This window comes from Thalassophryne amazonica, chromosome 17, assembly GCF_902500255.1.
Source record: "Thalassophryne amazonica chromosome 17, fThaAma1.1, whole genome shotgun sequence".
Lineage (NCBI taxonomy): Eukaryota > Metazoa > Chordata > Actinopteri > Batrachoidiformes > Batrachoididae > Thalassophryne > Thalassophryne amazonica.
Window position 1 is genome coordinate 21,961,994 of NC_047119.1, and position 22,286 is coordinate 21,984,279.

Below are 22,286 nucleotides of genomic sequence, written 5' to 3' on the forward strand. Positions count from 1 at the left end.
ATTTAAAAAGCATTTTAGACAAACATCCTAACATTAGACAATCAAAAAATAAAACAGTTCAAAGAAATTATTGCATGAAATTATTGCATGCTCAATGTTAACATAAAATTCATGCCCATAAATGTCCATAAACGTCTGCACACAACTGTAGGAGCGCTTGACATAAACTAGACACCCTCCCAGTTGATTAACTAGCTGGACCTGAGGGGTGGGGTTTGGTGGGGGGTATGCACTTTGCTCCATTGTTGGTTTCCTTAAGTGAAGCCTGCTCCCTCAGCTGAGAAACTGGTAATTCTGAGATTTATCAGGATGGACCTCCAGCTCCCCTAGTTAAGAAGCTGAAAGGAATTGGAAAAACCTTAAACTAGGCCCCCACAGTTGTACCATTTATCTGGATAGACCTCAGACTACCCATTTAAGAAACTGGCTGCATCTGTCAAATTTTGCCTCAAAACAGTTTGACTCCTCCACTTAAAAACCCACAGAATTTGCAGACACATTAACAACTTGGCTGTAGACAGATATAAAGAATTTAATACGTTTTGATTCAAGGCATAAGCATAAGATATTCATTATTAAGCATAATGCAAATATAAGAGCAGTGTGCACTTACCATACAACAGGAATGTGAGCATGTGCATTCATATTTAATTCTAATGCAGTTTATTCAACTGGTAGCCTAACCGCTTTCAGTCAGCGCAGAGAACTAATGGTTAAATGAAAATGACCGGCTAAAGACAAGGGCCTTATACTTTAGTGCTATAAGCACATTACAAAATCTATTTGGCCAGGATCACTGTAGCCATTACTTTGTTGGGGTTTGCCTTGTTCAAGCACTCAACCATTCATTAGTGTGCAATCATTGGGGTCAGAGCCATGGGCCGTGGGTGCATACATGTGCAATTAAATCAAATCCCTGCCTTTAATTTCACCTTCTACATTTTGAGGCAACAGCACACCCCATGAGTTTGGGCTACGAATCTGAGGCGGACTGTCCCCTCCTGTCCTGTGGCTTTGTGGCCGCAGTATTTCTAGGCACCGCGGTCTTTTGCATGCAACTGAACAGTACAAGGCCTCACAGGACATTTCTAAGGCATAATTTCAGCTGTGGCACAGTTTAGACTAGGATCGGCCAACTTCAGAAGGCCACACAAACAGGGATAGGTCTTTATTTCTGTCATTTCTCAACACTTGAGTGAATTTTATTGCTTTGCACTCCATTCCCTGTAAAATGCAATGCTTTAGCATTTGTTCAGCTGACAGATGTAATGAGATGGTTGTGATTCTGCCATACACAGGAGGGATTCTGCCCATTTGCCTGAGTACACAAATGCTCCTCAGCCTGCTGTGCAGTGTAACACTGGCTGACATTCCCAAATTACATCACACAGAACATGGAAAACAACTAAAACCAACTTTTTCAGTGGTCTGCACTCACTGTAAGGGCTTCTACTATAACTAACAATCTCTGCAACATAATCTCCTTACACATATAATACAGTTTTTATTGTTTCCCTTAGCAAAAAGACGTTTATTCAAGTGTACTATGAGTATACATATTTTTTACTAAAACTGAGGAAGTATACTTGAAGGTGACTTTTTATGAACTATATTTATATACTTAAGAATAGTAGTGAAGTATACTTGGCTTATACTGAAAAGTATAAACAAAAGTCTAAGTACATTAATACTAAGACTTACAATTAGTCCAATTATTTGACTCAGACTCAGTTACTTTTACCTAGATTCAGTTAGTTTAATGATTCAGTTACTTTTTTTGAAGATTAAATTAGTTTTGAAGTCATATTCAGAAACATTTTATGTTCACTTGGCTGTATCATACTCCTTTTTTAAAATCCATTAGCTTTCAGGTAGCCTTATATTTACGGACTATTCATGAACATTTAAAGTAGCTGCATATTTGGATGTTTATATGTTCTATCATCTTTCAGTCTTCTTTGTATTCTGTCTGGTTTATATTCATATTATAGTTCTTATTTTTAGTTAGCTATGGTGTTCCATTAATTTTAGATTCCATTAGCTTTCAGCTGCTAGCCTTATATTTAGGGACTGTTCATGAACATTTAAAGTAGCTGCATATTTGGTTATTGATATGTTCTGTCATCTTTCAGTCTTCTTTATATTCTGTTAGGTTTATATTCATATAGTTCTTGTAGTGTATATAGTGTTCATTTGTTTTAGCTTCTGTTAGCTTTTAGCTAGCTTAATGTTTCAGTATATTCACTTACAGCAGCTGTATATTCAGTAAATTTTGCATTCAGTGGGGTTTCAATCATCATGGTCTGTTAGGGTTATATTCACTTGGTTCTTAATAGTTGTACATTCAGTGTTTCTAGATTTTGGTTGCATTATGCTAGCTTTTTATTCTATTAACTTTATTCAATATTTTGTCATTACCCATGATGCAACGTGGCACAGCACTGTGGCTCATGATTGCAAAATTGTTGGAAGAGTTCCGCTTTGTGTTTATCACTGTGCGTTCACATATAGGTACGGTCAGATCTACATCACTTCTGCCGCCATTTTGGATTGCTGCTGAAAACAAACTGTTTATTTGCAAAGGCTGTTTATTCACAAAGGCCTGCCGATCGGGTCATGCCAAATGGCATATGAGTATTTAGAGAGCAAAGGTTGGTGTGCAAAAGTTGCTGCAGTTAAGAAGCTCGTAGTTGGATCTTGGGATTAAGCTGAAGGCCCACCGCAAGGCGAGCTGCCGTCTGTCCCAGCCCCTGCCTCTCAGTGCCCCCTCGATGATCTTAGCTGAGTGTCCCGCAGGGTCTGAAGTGTTTACTTTGAATAAATTAGAGTGTTCAAAGCAGGCCCGGTCGCCTGAATACCTCAGCTAGGAATAATGGAATAGGACTCTGGTTCTATTTTGTGGGTTTTCTTTCTCTGAAGTGAGGCCATGATTAAGAGGGACGGCCGGGGGCATTCGTATTGTGCTGCTAGAGGTGAAATTCTTGGACCGGCGTAAGATGGACGAAAACGAAAGCATTTGCCAGGAATGTTTTCAATAATAAAGAACGAAAGTCGGAGGTTCGAAGACGATCAGATACCGTCGTAGTTCCGTCTATAAACGATGCCAACTAGCAATCTGGCAGCATTATGCCCATGACCATCCTCATTTACTCGGTTGATAGCAGCCAGCCACTTATCCCTTCTGTCTGGACTTTTGTGGTGGTTTGGGAGCTTGAAAAAAACGCAGTTTTCGATTTTTTAACTTATCGTGGCATTCTCTGTGAAAACCGGTGTATATTAATTATAAAAAAAACGTGGCAGAACGATGCGAGTGCGATGGACATCAAGTACGAAATGATGAGTGCGACAGCGGTTTGTTTCAGTGACTGGCTGGTTGCTATGTGCATTGCTATGTGCGCGTGCATCAGGGACCCGGATGTCCCCATACTTCCATCACTAACATTTCAGAAGCTTCAGGATGACTATTCTAAGATCTTCAAATGCTTAGGGGACCGTCAACAAAGCAAACGGCGCATATCAATAAATACTTTCAGTGTATTATTGTTGGAGCACAGCGCCAAACTGGAACTCTTCCAGTGATTTTGTATACACTGCTTTCTCTTGGCATCATATTCAATTAGTTTTAATTAAATAAATGCATAAAATGTATACAATAAAAAGTATTTAATCACTTTTACATTCAGATGGCTTCATACAAATTACGAGGTTGACATAAGAACACCTCTGTTGCATCATGTCTTATATATCAGAAGACATCTGAAAGGTCGGCTCATGTCTCTTGTGTCTTTGGGCAAACTCAAGTCTAGATTTCATATGTTTTTCTGCCAAATATAACTGTGGAACCAAGAGCTATAAACAAGCTCTCGGGTCATCCAGTGGTGGTTTTCTAACTGACAGAGATCCAGATCTAGAGAAGGAGCATTTAGTTCCACGGGTTCCACTCGCTTCTGTGTGGGGTTAAATTATAATGTAGTTTTCTATTTTGTGGTCAAAATGTGTAAATTGGCTTCTTAGACTGTAAACTGCCCTTACAATCAAGTTAAAATAATAAATGTACGTTACTGAGGTCTCACTGGGTCAGATACACTCTTTTACATAAACTGGGAAAATACTTGCAGGTTTACTGGTGAAACTAAAGTACAAAATATGCATAATAAATGCATATTGAGTGAATGGTAACCTGTACTTAAAATTCTGAATTCTCAAATTCTTTGAGGTGAGGGTTGGGATGGCAATAGAAAATATCAGGAACATGTCTGAAAGGAGCAGTTTCCTTCATTATAATCCCTTTAAATGTTATTTCTCCACTCACTATATGTACTAATAATGAAGAATATGTATTTGCGTCATCTGTAAACATCTGCTAAAGTGCTGATGTCGCAGTGCATCCTAATTGTGTCCGTGTCACTACAGAATGGGTTAGGTAGTTTGTACTAACTGATGTTAGTAGCAGGGGTGGTAGCCAAGCAGTTAAGTGCATTTGTTTTCAGTGCGGAAGGTTCTTGCTTAAAAGGTTGCTTAGAAGGTTCTTGCATGTTCTCCATGTAATATGGAGATGCGTCAGGAAGCATAAAACTTGTGCCAAATCAACATGCAGATCCACCTTGGATCTACTGTGGTGACCCTGAGTGAAAACAAGGGAACAGCCGAAGGAACTTACTTATTAACTGATGTTAGTACACACGGTGCATCTGGAAAGTATTCACAACGCTTCACCTTTTCCACATTTTGTTATGTTATTTTTTTCCTCAAAATTCTACACACAATACCCCATAATAACAATGTGAAACAACAACAATAAAAAAAAACTAAGAAATCACATGTACATAAGTATTCACAGCCTTTGCCATGAAGCTCAAAACTGAGCTCAGGTGCATCCTGTTTGCACTAATTATCCTTGAGAGGTTTCTACAGCTTAATTGGAGTCCACCTGGGGTAAATTCAGTTGAATGTATATGATTTGTAAAGGCACACACCTGTCTGCATATGTGGTCCCACAGTTGAGAGTGCATGTCAGAGCACAAACCAAGCATGAAGTCAAAGGAATTGTCTGTAGACCTCTGAGACAGGATTGTCTAGAGGCACAAATCTGGTGAAAGGTACAGAAACATTTCTGTTGCTTTGAAGGTCCCAATGAGCACAGTGGCCTCCATCATCTGTAAATGGAATCCGTTCGGATCCATCAGGACTCTTCCTAGAGCTGGCCAGCCGTCCAAACTGAGCGATCAGGAGAGAAGGGCCTTGGTCATGGAGATGACCAAGAACCCAATGGTCACTCTGTCAGAGGTCCAGCATTCCTCTGTGGAGAGAGGAGAACCTTCCAGAAGGACAACCATCTCTGCAGCAATCCATCAATCAGGCCTGGATGGTAGAGTGGCCAGACATAAGCCACTCTTTATAGGCCATTGGCCCATTATGTCCACGTGCACCCCCCCACCCCCACACACACCACCACACACACACACACACACACCCACAACACACACACACACACACACACACACACACACACCTCTACAAAATAATTTTTTTTAAAGCATCTGGGTCCTCTGAACATGACGTCAACTGGTAACAGTAAATATATTGGATCTCTCTATTAATTTTTCTCAAATATTGGACTCCACCCCCAAAATGTTAAATTTTCTCCAATATCGTGCCATAATTTTTTCTGCACTATGACGTCCACTCGTGTGGCTCACTATGGTCCGATTAATATAAATCAAAAGAAAGGTAATTGTTTACTAGATAAGATGGTATATGTTAAGTTTAGAGTTGACGGTGCCAAATACGTATTTTAAAATTTTGACCTAACAGTTATAACCCACTTTTCCCTGTGAGATCCCGAACAATTATTCAACATTTTAATTCCATATAATACCAAGCTGCAATTAACCTAATAACAACAGTAATACCTTTCGGGACAGTATACATGAAAATATATTGCATTTGATACCATACATAGCTTCTTACCATAACTAGTCTGTCAGATATAATCACCGCAATAATATTACAAGATTGTGTTATGGGGTGTTGTGAGTATGTAGAATTTTTTTGGGGAAAAAATGAATTTACTCCATTTTGGAATGAGGCTGTAACATAACAAAAATTGGAAAAAGGGTCTCGTTGATGCAACAAAGTGAGGGCAGAACAATGACAAACTTCAATAGTCAAATCAAATCAAATCAATTTTATTTATATAGCGCCAAATCACAACAAACAGTTGCCCCAAGGTGCTTTATTTGTAAGGCAAGGCCATACAATAATTACGGGAAAACCCCAACGGTCAAAACGACCCCCTGTGAGCAAGCACTTGGCGACAGTGGGAAGGAAAAACTCCCTTTTAACAGGAAGAAACCTCCAGCAGAACAAGGCTCAGGGAGGGGCAGTCTTCTGCTGGGACTGGTTGGGGCTGAGGGAGAGAACCAGGAAAAAGACATGCTGTGGAGGGGAGCAGAGATCAATCACTAATGATTAAATGCAGAGTAGTGCATACAGAGCAAAAAGAGAAAGAAACACTCAGTGCATCATGGGAACCCCCCAGCAGTCTAAGTCTATAGCAGCATAACTAAGGGATGGTTCAGGGTCACCTGATCCAGCCCTAACTATAAGCTTTAGCAAAAAGGAAAGTTTTAAGCCTAATCTTAAAAGTAGAGAGGGTGTCTGTCTCCCTGATCTGAATTGGGAGCTGGTTCCGCAGGAGAGGAGCCTGAAAGCTGAAGGCTCTGCCTCCCATTCTACTCTTACAAACCCTAGGAACTACAAGTAAGCCTGCAGTCTGAGAGCGAAGCGCTCTATTGGGGTGATATGGTACTATGAGGTCTGTTGTGTGGGCTGCCAGAAGAGGAGGTACTGCTGGCCCACCACCAGAAGGCGCCCTGCCTGAAGTGCGGGCTTCAGGCACGAGAGGGCGCTGCCGCCTCAGGAACAAGCCGTGGTGACAGCTGTCACCACTAATCAACACATCTGGTATAAAAGCAGGAAGACACCTCCACCAAACTGCCGAGATATCATCTTCATCTGGAGGTAATATCCTCAGCCTTTTGTAAATCTGTTTATTGTAAGTGTTTGCAGGAGAACCGGTCGTTTTTGAGGAGGCTGTGCAAGACGGCGCTCTTTTTCAGCTGAGACCGCTGCAACGCGCTGAGTGAGAGGTGGAGGTGGCATTCCCACCAGTGTTACTGGGTGTTCACACACCCACCCTTTGACTGTCCTTTGCTTTCTGCCAGCAGTACCAGATCCGACACGCGGAGAGGTGGCCACCTGGGGACTCCGGGACTTGGCGGCTCCAGTATTCCTCGGGTTCAGGTGGCGGTGGAAATCGTGTGGTTCCGGTTCGTTTCCAGATGGGCGTCTCCTATCGTCGAGCCTGCCCACACGACACCTTTTGTTAATTGACTGTTGCACATTCTAATTCTGCTGTGTTTGGTTGTGACATTCACACCAGTAAAGTGTTATAATTTGACTCCTTCCATTGTCCGTTCATTTACGCCCCCTGTTGTGGGTCCGTGTCACTACACTTTCCCAACAAGGTCACTAAGATAAGATGGGACCTGATTATTCAAAACCTTATAAGTAAGAAGAAGAATTTTAAATTCTACTCTAGAATTAACAGGAAGCCAATGAAGAGAGGCCAATATGGGTGAGATATGCTCTCTCCTTCTAGTCCCCGTCAGTACTCTAGCTGCAGCATTTTGAATTAACTGAAGGCTTGAATTACAATAGTCCAGCCTAGAGGAAATAAATGCATGAATTAGTTTTTCAGCATCACTCAGACAAGACCTTTCTAATTTTAGAGATATTGCGCAAATGCAAAAAAGCAGTCCTACATATTTGTTTAATATGCGCATTGAATGACATATCCTGATCAAAAATGACTCCAAGATTTCTCACAGTATTACTAGAGGTCAGGGTAATGCCATCCAGAGTAAGGATCTGGTTAGACACCATGTTTCTAAGATTTGTGGGGCCAAGTACAATAACTTCAGTTTTATCTGAGTTTAAAAGCAGGAAATTAGAGGTCATCCATGTCTTTATGTCTGTAAGACAATCCTGCAGTTTAGCTAATTGGTGTGTGTCCTCTGGCTTCATGGATAGATAAAGCTGGGTATCATCTGCGTAACAATGAAAATTTAAGCAATGTTGTCTAATAATACTGCCTAAGGGAAACATGTATAAAGTGAATAAAATTGGTCCTAGCACAGAACCTTGTGGAACTCCATAATTAACCTTAGTCTGTGAAGAAGAGTCCCCATTTACATGAATAAATTGAAATCTATTAGATAAATATGATTCAAACCACCGCAGCGCAGTGCCTTTAATACCTATAGCATGCTCTAATCTCTGGAATAAAATTTTATGGTCAACAGTATCAAAAGCAGCACTGAGGTCTAACAGAACAAGCACAGAGATGAGTCGACTGTCTGAGGCTATAAGTAGATCATTTGTAACCTTCACTAATGCTGTTTCTGTACTATGATGAGTTCTAAAACCTGACTGAAACTCTTCAAATAGACCATTCCTCTGCAGATGATCAGTTAGCTGTTTTACAACTACCCTTTCAAGAATTTGTGAGAGAAAAGGAAGGTTGGAGATTGGCCTATATTTAGCTAAGATAGCTGGGTCAAGTGATGGCTTTTTAAGTAATGGTTTAATTACTGCCACCTTAAAAGCCTGTGGTACATAGCCAACTAATAAAGATAGATTGATCATATTTAAGATCGAAGCATTAATAATGGTAGGGCTTCCTTGAGCAGCCTGGTAGGAATGGGGTCTAATAGACATGTTGATGGTTTGGAGGAAGTAATAATGAAAATAACTCAGACAGAACAATCGGAGAGAAAGAGTCTAACCAAATACCGGCATCACTGAAAGCAGCCAAAGATAACGATATGTCTTTGGGACGGTTATGAGTAATTTTTTCTCTAATAGTTAAAATTTTATTAGCAAAGAAAGTCATGAAGTCATTACTAGTTAAAGTTAAAGGAATACTCGGCTCAATAGAGCTCTGACTGTCAGCCTGGCTACAGTGCTGAAAAGAAACCTGGGGTTGTTCTTATTTTCTTCAAATAGTGATGAGTAGTAAGATGTCCTAGCTTTACGGAGGGCTTTTTTATAAAGCAACAGACTCTTTTTCCAGGCTAAGTGAAGATCTTCTAAATTAGTGAGACGCCATTTCCTCTCCAACTTACGGGTTATCTGATTTAAGCTCCGAGTTTTTGAGTTATACCACGGAGTCAGGCACTTCTGATTTAAGGCTCTCTTTTCAGAGGAGCTACAGCATCCAAAGTTGTCTTCAATGAGGATGTAAAACTATTGACGAGATACTCTATCTCACTCACAGAGTTTAGGTAGCTACTCTGCACTGTGTTGGTATATGGCATTAGAGAACATAAAGAAGGAATCATATCCTTAAACCTAGTTACAGCGCTTTCTGAAAGACTTCTAGTGTAATGAAACTTATTCCCCACTGCTGGGTAGTCCATCAGAGTAAATGTAAATGTTATTAAGAAATGATCAGACAGAAGGGAGTTTTCAGGGAATACTGTTAAGTCTTCAATTTCCATACCATAAGTCAGAACAAGATCTAAGATATGATTAAAGTGGTGGGTGGACTCATTTACATTTTGAGCAAAGCCAATTGAGTCTAATAATAGATTAAATGCAGTGTTGAGGCTGTCATTCTCAGCATCTGTGTGGATGTTAAAATCGCCCACTATAATTATCTTATCTGAGCTAAGCACTAAGTCAGACAAAAGGTCTGAAAATTCACAGAGAAACTCACAGTAATGACCAGATGGACGATAGATAATAACAAATAAAACTGGTTTTTGGGACTTCCAATTTGGATGGACAAGACTAAGAGTCAAGCTTTCAAATGAATTAAAGCTCTGTCTGGGTTTTTGATTAATTAATAAGCTGGAATGGAAGATTGCTGCTAATCCTTCGCCTCGGCCCGTGCTACAAGTGTTCTGGCAGTTAGTGTGACTCGGGGTGTTGACTTATTTAAACTAACATATTCATCCTGCTGTAACCAGGTTTCTGTAAGGCAGAATAAATCAATATGTTGATCAATTATTATATTATTACTAACAGGGACTTAGAAGAGAGAGACCTAATGTTTAATAGACCACATTTAACTGTTTTAGTCTGTGGTGCAGTTGAAGGTGCTATATTATTTTTTCTTTTTGAATTTTTATGCTTAAATAGATTTTTACTGGTTATTGGTGGTCTGGGAGCAGGCACCGTCTCTACGGGGATGGGGTAACGAGGGGATGGCAGGGAGAGAAGCTGCAGAGAGGTGTGTAAGACTACAACTCTGCTTCCTGGTCCCAACCCTGGATAGACACGGTTTGGAGGATTTAAGAAAATTGGCCAGATTTCTAGAAATGAGAGCTGCTCCATCCAAAGTGGGATGGATGCCATCTCTCCTAACAAGACCAGGTTTTCCCCAGAAGCTTTGCCAATTATCTATGAAGCCCACCTCATTTTTTGGACACCACTCAGACAGCCAGCAATTCAAGGAGAACATGCAGGTAAACATGTCACTCCCGGTCCGACTGGGGAGGGGCCCAGAGAAAACTATAGAGTCCGACATTGTTTTTGCAAAGTTACACACCGATTCAATATTAATTTTAGTGACCTCCGATTGGCGTAACCGGGTGTCATTACTGCCGACGTGAATTCCAATCTTACCAAATTTACGCTTAGCCTTAGCCAGCAGTTTCAAATTTCCTTCAATGTCGCCTGCTCTGGCCCCCGGAAGACAATTGACTATGGTTGCTGGTGTCGCTAACTTCACATTTCTCAAAACAGAGTCGCCAATAACTAGAGTTTGATCCTCGGCGGGTGTGTCGCCGAGTGGAGAAAAACAGAAATGTGAACGGGTTGGCGGTGTACACGGGGCTTCTGTTTAGGGCTACACTTCTTCCTCACAGTCACCCAGTCGGCCTGCTTTCCAGGCTGCTCGGGATCTGCTGGAAGGGAACTAACGGCGGCTAAGCTACCATGGTCCGCACCGACTACAGGGGCCTGGCTAGCTGTAGAATTTTGTACGGTGCGGAGCCGAGTCTCCAACTCGCCCAGCCTGGCCTCCAAAGCTACGAATAAGCTACACTTATTACAAGTACCATTACTGCTAAAGGAGCCCGAGGAATAACTAAACATTTCACACCCAGAGCAGAAAAGTGCGGGAGAGACAGGAGAAGCCACCATGCTAAACCGGCTAAGAGCTAGTAGCTGCGCTAAGCTAGCGGATTCCTAAAAACACACAAAATGAATAATGTGTAAATAATTTAGAGGTGATTTAGCAGAGGGAGTGCTTTAGTTAAGGCACGTGAAGATTACACTGTGAAACAAATCGTTATCTAGTTAACTAGATCAATCTAACTATGCAGATTAAACAGCTAACAGATACAGCAAAACACCGCTGTGCTCCGGAACAGGAAGTGATACAATACCGCAGTGAGAACCAACCACCAGTAGAGGCAAGCGTCAATGTTGTACGTCAATAGTGAGGTACAACAAGAAAACAGATGTGGTGATTGTGATGAGACACACCTGTGAAGGAACACCAAGTGACAGGGCCACACCTACAAACACACAGGGACTGACAGAGACACAACGAAACATCAAACCACGGGGAATACCGGGGTGAGTAGCACTTAAAACAAATCATAAACGATCACCAAACTAAAGGGGAACTCGGGAAAGGCTAAAGTGTGATATACAGGAAAATAAAACCACTAACAGACAGGACATATGACCGGGACACCAACAACAGACTACAACACACTAGTTTTAATCAGAAAAAGACCTGTGCTACAACTGAGATGGTTTGTCCTTTAACTCAAAATCGCTTCTGCTTTATCTCCTTCCATTTTATCAGCAGACTACTAGACAGCCAAAATGTTATTCCAAGATCCTAAAGCTCACGCTGATGTTGAAATGGGAACTTGGGTCAGGCAGAAAACTGCTCAATGCAAAAAAGTAGAGAAATGGCAACATTTGTGACAAGATACTGCAGAAATTGAGGCAACACTTCACAAACCATTGAGGTTTTGAGGCATTTTGTCACTCAAAAAACAAAACAAAACAAAAAAACAACAAAACAAAAACAAAACAAACAAAAAAACAAACAAACAAGAAGTATATGGAAAAAAGAAAAAAGACAGAAAATTAAACAAGAAAGTTTTTGAGGTTGTTAACTTAACATCTGCCACAGTTTCCACTAAGGAAAAAAAGGTTAACATATCTTATTGTGTTCAACAATATAATTTTAACTCAGTATCATCTGTCTGTAGAAGTAAGATAAACCTCTATGATCTGCATGACACTATTATAAGGTTAAAGTGTTTTTGGAGATTCCTGGACAATCTGATTATATTATTGCTAGTTTCACTCCTAACAGATGATGTAGGGAAACACTGCTGTGGTTGCCACATACTTTAAACTGTCTTCAGCTGAAGCTCAGATCATGATGTCAAGAGCCCAAAAATGACCAGGGTTTGACCTATGTGCAATCTCACATCCTGGAAATCCTGATGAGTCATTTTCTTCATCTGAGAAGTTAAGATCTCGAAGACACTCTGAAGAAGTCAGTTTACCACACATCTTTGACTATCAACCTAGATGTTTTCAACAATATGACATTTTATGTTAGTATTCATGAATGAATGAAATTTATTTTGAACAAAGGAATAATAAAATAATAATATAATCCACAAGAAGTATGGCCCAGGACACGCTGGAGGACTACATCTCTCGCTGGCTTGGGAACGCCTTGGGGTTCCCCCGGAGGAGCTGGGGGAGGTGTTGTGTGGATCGGGAGTCTGGGCGGCTTTGCTTGAGCTGCTTGAGCTCCTTACATCAATTATTTTTAGTTCTGCCAACTTGTTTTGGTTTACAGTGTAATTCCAGTGCCTCTGAAGCCCTGGTCACACGGCACATGGCGTTAGCTGAACGAAGGAAAAAAGTCCCAAAGCCACAAATTGTTAAGAAAAAGTGGATCAATGAGCCGACACTTCTCCCATCACCGAAAAGCCTGCGAGTGCAGAGCGCATAAAGACCAAAACGCAACGGAAGCGAACAAAAGAAAAACAAAGTGAACGGCGACCTTGACATTGTGATCATTTCTGCAGCGATCCTGTGCTCCTCACAGCCACCTGCAGCTGCATTGTCTTGACAACAGGTTTGTCTTGACTACAACAACATGTGCGCACATGCACGTTGCAGCCAGAGACAGCTGCAACACGCGTAAATAGTTACAGTAGTTGATCAAACGTTCTTGCCGCTATGTTTCTTTTCATCCCACACATGTACGAGTCATGTTTAGCTCGTCGGCTCTTTAGTTATTGATCCGCTCAGATATCGTCAATGTTCATGCAAGACGTCTGACTTGGGCGGTTGGACGAAGTTGGACGACAATCAAACTTAACGCTGACGGTACGGGAACTACGCAAACAATGAGGAACCTTCAAGACAGAAAGCAAAACGGAATACGGACGAATTGAGGTTGTCGTCAGGATTCGTTCACATGTTTCAACAGTTTGAAAATTCCGCCGAAGTGCCAGCTACAGGAACGAAGCTGGATGAGGGTTAAGCGATGTTTCAGAAAGTCAACGTAAGTCCGGATTTCTTGTTTCATTTTGGCTTCAGTGTCCTTCCTTAGTGCTGTGTGACCGGGGCTTTAGAAGAGATCATTGGACGTTTTACTGATACGTCTTATATTGACAGTAATCCCCCCCAGGCCTCTTAAACAGATCTGTTGAGTTCTTCAGTCCAGTACAGTGCACCACCAAACTATAATCCATGCAAGCAACTAGTGTGGCAGCGTGAGGGTTATCATGTTGTGAGTTTACTCACAGAGCTTGATTTTATTTTGACTGTACAGTGGATTTTTGTAATTCCCTGTTAATCCTTTCCTTAATGATTTTTTTTTTTTTTTTTTTGTAAATGGCATAGTTCTCAAAGTTGAGTAGAGGACTAGTAGAGGCCTAGTTCTGAAATTGAGTAGAGGACTAGTAGAGGCCTAGCTCACAATGTTTTAATCTGACTAGGATGTTAAAAAAACAAACAAAGTGAACATATCCTTTGAATGTCAGTAATCTATTGATACTGTTCCCTCCCCGATTTCATCATTTTGCTTCTAGAGCCCTTTGAGGACGCCATTCAGTCTCAGTCACAGGGACAAACAGAGTTCCAGGTGTCTTGTCTTCATAAGGCTGCCTCAGTGGATAACGTCAGTCCTCTACTCGTGCGCTCGTTGGCCTTTTGGGCACAGGAGGAGCTGGAAGGCCAGCAATGGTACCATGGCAAAATGAGCCGCCGCGACGCTGAAAATACTGAAAATAGATGGGGACTTTCTGGTTCGGAAGAGCACCACCAGCTCTGGATCCTACGTTCTGACAGGCATGCACAACGGACTTGCCAAACACCTCCTGCTGGTGGACCCTGAGGGCACGGTAAGGCAATCTTGAAGAACGAACAAATTTTGACTAAACTAGCCACTCGTTAATCTGCAGCATCCTTATGACGCCTCTTTCTCTTTCTCAAAGGTACGGACAAAAGATCATATATTTGACAGCATCAGCCACCTTATTGGCCATCACCGTGACAACAGTCTGCCGATCGTGTCAACTGGAAGTGAACTGTGTCTCCGACAGCCAGTCACAAGGAAACAGTGACCCTTGCGAAGCCTGATGGGGAAACACACGTAGGACTCTCCGAATTGTCTCCAACCATCCTGAAACTTGAAGACAAACCACGATGAGAAGATGCTTAACATCTCGCCACGATAGAGAGCGTGTTTAGAGAGGGGTGGGGGGGGGGGCATCAGCCTTTGGTCACTTTTCCAGGTGTCACTCGCTGGAAGATTTGTTTAAAGATAAAAAAAAACATAATAATATTTATAGAACTGTTATTTTGTTGTGACGACTGAAATGCTATATTTTTGAGAAGACATAGGTGCATTTGGACACAATATCTTGATTTGGTGTTTTAAAAAGAGACAAAAAAAAATTGTCTTGTAGTTTAGATGAAGTGCGAATCAAACCTCAAAGAGGTGATTACAAGAGTATTTTAGAATAAATAAGCCAGAAATATTAGTTTTGTCTGTCAAGCACAAACACGTTTCTACAGCTGCAGTTGGCTAAGAGTTTGAAGTGGAGAGTGTTTCAAACTAATTCTGTTTACATGAATCACTTTGAGAAAGTTGACCTTTGACCTGCTCAGCAGCGCGATGGCTCACACATAAAATCTGCTTTTTGTTGGGGGAGTGCACTTGAATGTGTTTTTTGCTTTGCAGTTTTGAGGTGCAAACAGACATTCTTCATAGTGCTGTCAATGGCTTTAAAGAGAAACTTAAAAAAAAAAAAAATTCAATCCAAGTATTTCCTTGTGCCACTGCAGCCGCATGACTTAAAACCAACCGTTTTTGGACATTATTTGTAGACCTTGATACCCTTTTATTTCAAAGAGGTGCTTGTGTATGCTGACACTGTAACATATTTACGCTTTTCCAACCGTGATTTATCTCCGAATTGGTTTTCTCCTGATTCTTCTTTAGGTGTGTCGTCAGTGATTAGTTTTGGGGCTTGAGTCATGCAGTGAATATTTTCATATTCTTAACTTTATCCCTTCCCCTTTTTTTTCCTTTTCTGTGAAGTTTTAAAAGCTTATTAAGAAATGAAATAGCACAATCTGAAAGGTAAACTGGTTAGATCATCTGTGTTAGTGGTACTGCTAATATATTTACATAACTTATTTATTTATTTATACCCAAAGAGACTAAATTAGACAAAATTTTGACATGGAATTTTAAATCTGAGGCTTTATTCACTTCACTATTTGGAAATTGTCCAGCAAAATCTCTTATTAGATGTCAAAACAGAAATTCTAACAACAATGTAGTAACAATGTAGTTGAACTCAAGTTGTGTTTGTAGAGTTGCAGTTACCATTTTGGGATTACGGCCATGTTTTTATTGTCCCTCAATTTTCAGAGGTCATCAGTAATCGAGTGATGTAAATATGTTATTGTTAATAACAAATCTTCACTTTTGCAACCAGGGGATGGATACATGAACATTCACAAGTTAATGAATATACCTTATAGTTCCTTCACATCAATCATTAAGAAATACAAACTGTATGGTACTATATGGCAAATCTGTCTGGAGTAGGCATTTCTTAAAAACCTACTGTCTGCATAAGGGGGAGATGAGTGAAGGAAGCCACAAGAACACCCATGACAACTCTGAAGGCAAATGTAAGACTCAAGCCTAAATTTGATCCCTCTTTGTTCTGTTCAGCCATAAAGACGTGACGGGTGATGCAGTATGCAAAGCTCTCACTTCCCCAGTTTCTTCAGTCACATCCACAGACACATATAACTTCTTCAGCATTGTCATGGATCTCCTGGTGGCTTCCCTCACTAGTCTAGGTTTCCCATTTGAGAACAGCCTACTGATTGATGTAAATGAAGTCCAAGACATAATCAGTGACCTGGAAATGTTCATGTATCCATCCCCTAATTTGGTGAAACAAAACTGGCACTAAATGTAATGATTTGAATTCACCATGCCCCTACCCCTTATAACTGTTCAGTTATTTATGGGCTCTGAAAACTGAGGAATGATATAAAAAAAATGGCTGTAATTCGTAAATGGTAAATATCAAGACTGTACTACAACACCTTTGTTCCATTTCAACTCAATTGTGGTGGTGCAAGGCAGTAAAACAGAGGTAGAACTACAAAATTTGTGATGTTGTCCAACTACTTTTAGACCTATTTTACATAGGTAATTCTACAGTAACGGAATTACAATGGGAGCAAGTTTTTAATGGTAAGCTAAAATATGGCCAGATTTTTTTTTTTCTGTCACATAAATATATACTTCAAGTACTACAAAGGGAATCAAGCAGATGAGTTTTTTGAGCATTTTTTAAATTGCCAGATCAAACTTCATTTGCATTTTGCAGTCCACATATGCTAATTTGATCCATTTATTTGGATTATACTCATATACACTGGCTGTGGAATTCAAATTTCCAAATGGATTGTCAAAAAGCGTTTCTCTCCTGATTCTCTTTAATGCTCTCATACTTGAAAGTCGTCAGGATTCTGATGGATACCAAATGAACAAAGTGTTGTGTTTGATATGCACCGGACATCATAGTTTAACCAAAATCATGATATCGATGAGTTTGACGAGACAGATGCAATGTAATATAGTGTGCCTGTATTTTGCTGCAAGAGAGTGTTAGTAAATGCATCTCACGATAAATCATGTTTGGAGGGCCATACTAAAATACAAATGGACCAAATGTTACAAAATGGAGCAAACTGGGGCCTAAAATTACAGTGCACTCAGTTATGATAAAAAAAACATTATAGTGCAGCAGGTAACTGAAGCAATCGTTCAAATGGGGAAACAAGCACCAAATTTGACACAAATACTCCTTAAACTTTAGTCTTTTGAAAAAACCCGCTTGCCCCTTGAATTGTCAAAAGGCAGCCAGGTAGGGGTCAATTGAGGATTTACACAGGGGTCAAAACTGAAAATGCTCTCATCATATTGAAACCTATACCACGTTATTGTCTGATCATCAAACAGTTCCAAAATGGTATAGGTTGGGCTATCTACAAATGAATGTTCTGGAGTTATGGGGTAAAACAGCAGGAATGGTGACAAAGGTGAGTTTCAGTTTGTACAGGGGTCAAAAGTTAAAGTTACTCCAAGTTTGGTAAAAGGTGGTGCAAATTATTAGTTGAGTTAATAGGGTTTCAAAAAGGAATAGTTTGCACCATGTGCCATCCATAGTTATCATGTTATGGGGTAACATATGTCACATGTCATAGATTCCCTTACCAAAAAATAGTACTGATAAGTATATAAAAAGTAAACTAGAAGTATACTTGAAACATACTTGCATATACTACTTTTTGGTAAGGGTTCCAATGGATGTCAACATTGTTTGACCTATACTTTGGAGATCAAACATTCATCACAGTCAAAACTATTCCATTTAATAATCCTATTAGCTCAACCAGTAATTTGCACCACTTTTTATCAAAATTGGAGTAACTTTAACTTTTGACCCCTGTACAAACTGAAACTGACCTTTGTCACCATTCTTGCTGTTTTTACCCCATAACTCCAGAACATTCATTCGTAGATAGCCCAAACTATACCTTTTTGGAATCATTATGATCAGACAAATAATGTGGTATAGGTTTCAACATGATGAGAGTATTTTAAATTTTTTGACCCCTGTGTAAATCCTCAATTGACCCTACCTGGCTGCAGGTAGGGGTCAATTGCTGTGGCAAGCAGGTTTTGTCAAAAGACTAATGTTTAAGGAGTATTTGTGCCAAATTTGGTGCTTGTTTCACCATTTGAATGATTCCATTGTAAATATTCTGGTATCTGCTGCACTAATTATCATGGATTACTCACATAGCAGGTACCCTGCTTTAAGCAGACGTAGCTGTTAATTTATGCCAGATGGCAGCACTTTATTGTGTCCTTAAAGGAGTATTATAGACTAATTTTATGACCTTACGTGGGTTCGGGTGGGCTAAGTATGTATTTCATGAAATTAACGTTTATTGTCCCCATTTCGTACATTTCGTTACATTTCGTATTTTAGTATAGTCAATGTTTGAAGGGTTAGCAAAGTGTCATATTCAGCATGTTGTGACAAATTTTTTCCCACCGTGGTTTAATCTGATAAGGTTTCCTAAATAACATTTGCTTTTTGCAATTTTTTTAGTCTCATCATGAGAGAGAAATACACAAATGTGAAGGATTACTTCAGATTTAGTCTCGAGTACCGAAGACAGAAAATGCGTAAAGGTTTGACTGGAGCGACTCTGAAGTTGTCGCTCTGATGATGTGGCGAAATGACACAACCAAACATGCTGGAACACATATGAGGGCATGGCTTTTTATTTTTCCACTTTTCTGTTGATGAAAATGTGCCTTTTATTTGTACAATGGTGTTTTCAGTTCTCTTTTCACTCGAAGTGCAATAGCTGATCTTAAATGGGGCATGCCTGTTGACTAGAGGTTGTGTTTTGCCCTGCTGTGTGTTGCTGCTTGAGACTATTTTCTCTCCGTCTCTCCCTCTCTATTATATATTATAAATGTATCATTTCCAGATTCTAAATGTAAATCTTTGTCAGAGGGAATCACACAAAACTCACTATTTGGAAAAGGTATAAAAGAAGCGTTAATAAAAACAAAGAAGTCCAGATGATGTTTACAGATGGCTTTTTGGTTGTGTGGGTTTCTCTTTATTTTCTACAGGACTGTTGGCAATGAAACTGTAAACGTGCAGATGTGGCTTTTTATCTGCGCTACAATCGATACCGTATTCCATGCACTTTGCAATGAAGTGTTCAAATTTTGAGTTCCTGCCAAAAAAAAAAAAAAAAAAAAAAAAAAATGCAAGTGACTTAATTTTAATGGTTTTACTTTTTTTTTTTTTCACTGCTATGGTTTTGTACTACAATATCTATATAACAGAATGGCAATCTTACATTGCCAATATTATCAAAAATTTGCCTTTCACAATGAGGGTTAATGTTAAATTACAAAAACATTGACTTGTAAAATCTGGACATATTTCACCTGAAATGCTCCTGGATGTAACAACGTCAGACAACACTCACACAGGTGTGTTAGTTGCTTAAGTGTGTTTGTATGATTTGTCAGTAATAAAGTTAGTAACATTGACAACATTTTTTTTTTCCCAAAAAAAAAGTGAGAAGGGAGACTAACATTTTAATAAAATGTTAGATCATAGCTTTTTAAAAGTATTTTTGCTAGTTCAAAGTTGGAAATTCTGAGTTCCCAGTTGTCATCGAATGCAGCATGCAGTTTGGCCTTTACGTCCTTATTATCGTCTGGAAAAAAAGAACAAAATTCATATACAGAGAATCACGCTAAATTAAATATTTTACCAGCAATAAAATTAGCGGTAATTTTGTAATACATAAATAAACGGTTTCAACACAGAAAACCTCAGCAAAAAAACAAAACAAAACAAAACAACTGCACATTTCACATGCTGCATTCACGTGCCTCAAGACTTTTGCTGGCTTTATGTGGACCAGCTTCATGCTTACAAAACTTTTGTACACACTTCGGACAACCATGGTACTACTGTAACGATAATGTTCTGCATATGTGCCATGTATGTTTTGAAAATTTTGTTTACCACCGTTATATACCAGCAGATGGCGCTGTCTTATCAATACTACTGATGTATAAATTCATTCTTATGCAATGATGAATTGGAATCGCTTTCCCCATTGTTCTGCTAACATCATTAAATCACATTTACAATTAGCTGAACAGTATAATTCTGATTTAAGTAATAAATACATTTTCATAGTTTTTGTTTTACACTGCCGCTTATTTTGTTTGAATGTCATATCCATCACTGAAGAATAAAATTTTAAGAAATAAATCTTTATGTCTGATTGAGAGTCAGACCTAAATTTATTTATTTTTTTTGTTTTTAATGACACATTCTGTTGACACATTTCCGTAATTTAAAAAGCCTCCAAACTGTAGAGAAGCTGGCATGCAGGTGTGGAGGCCTATTTCTGCTGGGTGTATGCTGAGGGAAGGCATGAAAAAAATGTCAAAATTCTACAACAAATATTCAGAATTTCTAATTCCTTTCTAAAAATCAGGAGGCAAGTCAAAATTGTGACTTTTAAAGCCACAATTACAAAATAAAAATCACAATTTTGACTTCCCAGTTAAAACTGTGCCATAAGACAAAACTTTTACCTTTAAAGTGAAAATAATGAGATTTCAAGTAAGCGGGTACAGAAAATGAATGACTGAATGATGAGATTTAAAAAGCCATGAGTTAGATTTCCTAAGTGAAAGCTGGTGAAAAAGTGCAAAGTGAAATTTGGACTACAGAATTTAACATACAAACTAAAACTCATGACATTCAAAATTCAACATTCTATGTCTTTTAAGTCTCTGAAGTCAAGACTTTGTATTCTAAAGTAAACATTTTTGAGAAGCAAAAGTCAAATTTCTGAATTTTTAAATCAGAATTAAGACTGTAGAGCAGCAATCCAAATGTTTCCTGACACTTCACTGAGACAAAGATTTAAAAGTGGCTTCAGGTTGCATGAAAGATACTGAATAAATGTAGCTGGGGTGTCCCTCAACAAAGTGGTAGGCATTTTTGGTATGGGGGTCACATTGGGTTAAAATGTAAAAATGCTGAAAAAATGTTGAAAAATATATCAAATTATTTGTATTGTCAGACAGAATCCAAAAATATTACTTGCCTTATCACTTACCTTCTGATTAGCCACTCTGACCAGGGAAGTGGAAAGGTCAGTGTATTTTTGGACAAGAGCTTGAGCATGAGATGCAGTGTAGCGTATGTTCTACCAGAAGACTCCTATTTTATTAATAATATCTGTAATCTCCTAACAGAAGCAGGTGTTCCCTGTTAGTCATGAGTTCAGTTCTCAGTTAAGTTTCACATTTTACAGATCGCTGACAAGACGTTCTTTCCTACACCCCACTGCCACCGGTTTGTCCTTGTCTGCTGCCTGATGGTCGGCTCCGCCCCTGCCTTTTCCAACGGCAGGATTTGAAATCATTCCAGCCCTACTTTCTACCATAACTAGACCTATGCCAAAGACTACGCTCCAGAGTCTTTCTGGTTGAACTTTTAGGATTTCTGATTTAATGATTTTTGTTATCGGAGATGCAAAATTCAACCTTCAAAGAGTAGCCATTTTGAAATTTCAAGGGACACATAATCCAAATTTGTTCAGTATCCAAGCAACCAAAAACCACTTTCAAAACTTAGTCCCCATGAAAGTGTCAACACTGGATTATTCCTTTATTGTGAACTGGAAAATGTGAAATTAGACTTTGAGTCATAAATGTGTGGTATTACCTCTAGATTTCACTTTTGCTTTGCTAAATTTATATGTGTCATAATTACAACATGATTCTGACTTCAGGAAGTTAAAAATATTGATTTTTCTTCTTTTTTTTATCAGTTCTGATTTTAAAAGTCAGACTTTATGTATCTCAATGTATATATCATTACTTTGAATCTGAAAGTCAGTCTTTTTAAATTCAGTGCTGACACAGAAAGTCAAATAATTCATTTTTATCCATTCTGATTTAAAACTCACATATCAAATATCTCTGTGTGTGTATATCAACAATAATTAGAATGTGATTTTTTTTTTTTTTTTTTTTAATTGGCAGCGGTGACTTGGAAGTCAAAATTTTG

General features: G+C 39.2%; 1 long non-coding RNA gene across 1 annotated transcript; it reads left to right on the forward strand.

The window, feature by feature from the left end:
- Positions 1 to 14,130: 14,130 nt before the first annotated feature.
- Positions 14,131 to 15,359, forward strand: LOC117529418. The gene is made up of 2 exons (XR_004566013.1): positions 14,131 to 14,459; positions 14,553 to 15,359. It is a non-coding gene; the product is annotated as an uncharacterized LOC117529418 (long non-coding RNA).
- The last annotated feature ends 6,927 nt before the right edge of the window (positions 15,360 to 22,286 follow it).